At 28.7% G+C, this 4,644-nt stretch overlaps 1 non-coding gene across 1 annotated transcript; it reads left to right on the plus strand.

Annotated features, from left to right (window-relative positions):
* Positions 1-4,327: 4,327 nt before the first annotated feature.
* TRNAD-GUC (transfer RNA aspartic acid (anticodon GUC)) lies at positions 4,328-4,399 on the plus strand. Its single transcript has one exon. It is a non-coding gene; the product is annotated as a tRNA-Asp (tRNA).
* The last annotated feature ends 245 nt before the right edge of the window (positions 4,400-4,644 follow it).

Consider the following 4,644-nt stretch of genomic DNA (forward strand, 5'->3'; position numbering starts at 1 on the left):
AAATTTGAACCAATAACAACTAACCACCCATGATTTGTTGTAAAAATGTTGTAAAAATGTTGTAGACGTAGCATCTCTCTTTAAATAAAGAAAATGCTAATGGATGTTCTTAGAGTAATTATTAATAATCCATTTTGAGAATATTTTTATATAAAAAAAAACAATTAATATTCTGACAGTTTTTTCCATTTCCTATCAAAGTTGTGACAAAATTTTCCTAAAATTGATTGTTAATCATTGCACTAAGGGCACTCATTAACATGACCTTTTATAAAATGATGTATGTTTTGGTGTTTCCTATTAAATAATAAAATAAACCTAAATTAGGTAGTTTTTATAATATCTCACTTTAATGACTTTATTCAAGATTGATTTTTGCCCGTAAATAGTCAAATTGATGGGAACTTCATGGTCTTTCAATCGAACCAAATTAACCACATAAAATGGTTGGATTTCTTTTAAAACTTAGTCAAATTTGGTCAATCCAATCAAAATTGATTGAAATCAATAAAAAAAAAAAATTTGGGTTTGACGATATTCATGAAATCCTTGGATCCACGAACTCAAATTTTCATCAAAATTCAAGGACGAATAAAATACAATATTGATACTAATCAATTGTATCTTTAAAATAATAAATAAATATATAACATGGGGGATTTTATATTTCAAAATTTTCAACAAACAAAAAAGGAAAAAAAAGAATAGATTTCAAGAGTTTTAAAACAAAAGTTTCAAAATTTGAACTTTTTAGAGTTCTTTGTTAAAAACTTTGGGAACACTAAAAGCTCTATGATAACAAGTTAGCTATGGACAAGACTTTTTATACTATTTTTTTAAATGAATTTTGTGAGTGGTAGACTTCATTTTCACATTTGCAACCTGCTACTTCAGCAAATTATGTTAAGAAGTTATGTTAAGAAGTTGCGCTCGTAGAATTATTCTTATAATAGATTTGCCAAACACCAAGGTTATTCTAATGAAAGAGCATTTTGGGACCTTAAAGCCATGTTATCTTCCCTCCTAACGCAATGCCAAATGGACCTGGTGTGCTCTAGTTTGCTTATTTAAGCTTCTTGCATTTTATTGTTGAAGTGATCTCTTATACTCTCTTTTTTTTTTTTTTTTTTTTAAATGGAAATAACACAACATGGCATGTATGGTCTGTTTGGATTGAGGGAGAGAGAGAGAGAGTAGAGTAGATTTGGCCCAAAATTAGCCTATTTTCAGTCAATTCTACTTTACTCCCCTCCACTCCCCCTCCTTCCCCCCTTAATTTAGAAAGGCCCATAGTGTTATCCTGTTTCATTCCATTTTAGCCGAAATGATTGGAAAATTTTGTTGCAATCAATCAGTTAATACTCCCTTTGATCTACCTCGGCCAAAATTCTGGCCCATTCTGGTCCTTTCTACCAATTTTGGGCAATTTTGTCAAATTTCAACCAATAAGCTAAATTCTTAACCATACTTACACAAATCATTACTCTTTCTAACCCCCTTTTTCTTTTAGTTTACTCTACTATGAGTATTACATTTCTTTTTTCTTGATTGATATTTCAAATTTGGTCCTAATGGGCTAAGGTATTGACATTGATTGATTCATGGTTGTTATAATTATTAGTTACTAGTCGCAAACTCATGCGTGATGCATTGGAATAAATAATTATTTTGTAATTGTAGAATAATGTATAATTTGTTCTCTATATAAAATTTGTTAAAGATAATTTGTTCTTAAAAATTAAACAATTTTTATAATTATTTCATGTTTCTATCTCTGCCAATATACCATTTTATTATTTTGGATGTATTTAATTAGTATTATTCATTTATGAGTTGATTCATAGTCTTCAAAATTATGTTATACTTTTTAATTTTCAAATAAATTATCCAAATTTCTCATTATCTCAAAAGAGATTATCATGATAATAAAAAATCATAACAAAATTAAACTCAATGTTACTCAGATGATAGGCACACTCAAATGCATAATCAATATTGTATTTTTGATATAATTCAATTCTCACTTCCAAAATAACAATGTATTAACTCAAACAAAAATCAAACCAAAGCTATAAGAGGGAGAGAGACTATTTGTGACGGGAACCCAAAAATACAACACCAAATGTATTGACCCAAAGTAGAATTTTAAAAAACACAATGATTCATCAATCTAAAGTAGAATTGCAAAAGAAAATATAAAATTGAGAGAGAGAGAGAGAGAGTAATCATTTTTTTCAAGAGGGAATGTGAGAGAAAATAACAAATTTATAGAAAATAATATGAAAAAAGAGTAAGAATAAAAGATATAATAATAAATACCAAATTATCCAAATTATACTATGTAATAAAATAACATTATATTCTTATATACTATCTTTATAATGCAATATAATAACATTTATGAAATCAAAGAAAAAAAGTACAATAATTTAAAAATACGAAACTAAATTACATCAACCCAAAGTAGAGTTCTAAAGAATACAAAAATTTATCAACCTAAAGGAGGGAGAGAGAGAGAGAGAGAGAACAAAAAAATTTTTGTGGGTGAGAAAACTATGAATAGAAAGGGGGTGAGAGTTACAAATTTATAATAAGAGGATAGGAATAATAAGAGCAAAAAAATAAAAGAAGATAAAGGGATAGAGGAAGAGTAATATTAAGGTAGATAGTAGTGGACAGATGAAAAAGTAAAAGAGAGAGAGAGAGAGAGAGAGAGAGAGAGAGAGAGAGAGAGAGAGAGAGAGAGAGAGAGAACAAAAACATTTTTGTGTGTGAGAACTATGAATAGAAAGGGGGTGAGAATTACAAATTTATAATAAGAGGATAGGAATAATAAGAGCAAAAAAAATAAAAGAAGATAAAGGGACAGAAGAAGAGTGATATTAAGGTAAATAGTAATGGACAGATGAAAAAGTAAAAGTGAGAGGGAAATGTCGGAGAAAGTATAACAATGAGTTGAAAAATTAATAAGAAGAAAAAGAGTTAAAAATAAGGGAGAATGAGTTGCAAATAGGTGAATGAAATGGCCACTTATATAGTTCAATAGAAGCATAGCAACAATAAATATTACGCTTCACCTTATATATATATGAGTTAGCTTCAAGTTACACCAAGTAATGTTACACCACCCAATATTTTTGAATTGGATGTGAATATTGATAAATTTACCATTAGATTACATTATTTTCGTATATTCTTCATGCTTGCAAAATTTCAAGGTGACCAAAGATTAATAACCACATCATCAATCAAATGTTAAAATTCCAATTTTTGTAGGTTAAAATAATGCATAAAAGATGAATTTATAGATTAAATGGTAAATAACATCTGATTGATATGAAAATTGACATGCATATTAAGAATATATAGAACATGTAATTCAACGATTGGATTTTCAAAATATTAATTCAATAACAAGTTATTGAGTGGTGTAACATTATTTAGAGTTATACTGTAACTTAAACCCAACAATCTCTCTCTCTCTCTCTCTCTCTCTCTCTCTCTCTCTCTCTCTCTCTCTCTCTCTCTATATATATATATATATATATATGTTAGAATTGTATTGAAATCCTTGATTTTTTTTTCCTCTATGCTTACATATTCTTGTGGCTTACAATTGCTTATAAGTGAAAATTACACATTTGTGTACTAAAAGAAATTTTTTGTCTTAATCCACAACTTAAAATTCGTATTAGGACAGTATATTTACATTTTCTTTATTTGGATATTTTAAAAACTGAAATAGGATTGAGAGGAAATGATATAGGTGTCATATACATTGATAATTATGCTTTATATATATCATAAGAATAAAATTGATAATTTATTTATTTTTAATATATAGTGAATTCATTCACTCCAAATTTTCCCAATTTGGAGAATTAAAAAATGATGGCCAAACACTTTCCTCCCTTTAAAAAAAATTCAAATGAGATAAATCAAATCAGTGCTATCCTCTTTTTCATATTCTCTCCTCATCCTCTGTCCAAATAAGATAAATTAGTATGAGTGCCGCTATGATCAATTTTTTTAAGATAAAAGTAAAATTGTAATGGGAACCGTGAAGTAGTAGCAGCTTTAAGTGAAAAGAAAGAAGCCATCACTTCCTGTAAACAATTTAAATTAGTACAAATTAAGTGGCATTACCATGAAGTGGCTACTTTTAAGACCCGAACCCACGCCGCACACGTTCCTTCAAAAGCCTTAGATTTTTACCGTTATATCAAACAATGCCCCATTTTGAAGTTTGAACGATGAGGAAAAGGATTTGGTGTTCATGACATCCAATAATATTGTTTAAAATATTTTGCTTTTGTCTAAACACAAGGTCGTTGTAGTATAGTGGTAAGTATTCCCGCCTGTCACGCGGGTGACCCGGGTTCGATCCCCGGCAACGGCGATTTACTTTTTAAGCCTATTTTTCTTTTATATATTTTAAATAAAATAAAATAAAAACCCGAAACTAAGGACTCTCTCACTTAAAATTCAAAAACAAATTTCTCTCCTTCCATAGTTATTTATAATATTTCAATTGTTATACAAGAACCATAGCAATTTTTTTTTTCTCTGCAAAATAGAAAACCCGGAGCAATGCAATAGTGTTACACTGTTACCTAGCCTAGGTTCGAAGTTAAGTAGTTAACA

This window comes from Quercus robur, chromosome 2, assembly GCF_932294415.1.
Source record: "Quercus robur chromosome 2, dhQueRobu3.1, whole genome shotgun sequence".
In the NCBI taxonomy this organism is placed as follows: Eukaryota; Viridiplantae; Streptophyta; class Magnoliopsida; order Fagales; family Fagaceae; genus Quercus; species Quercus robur.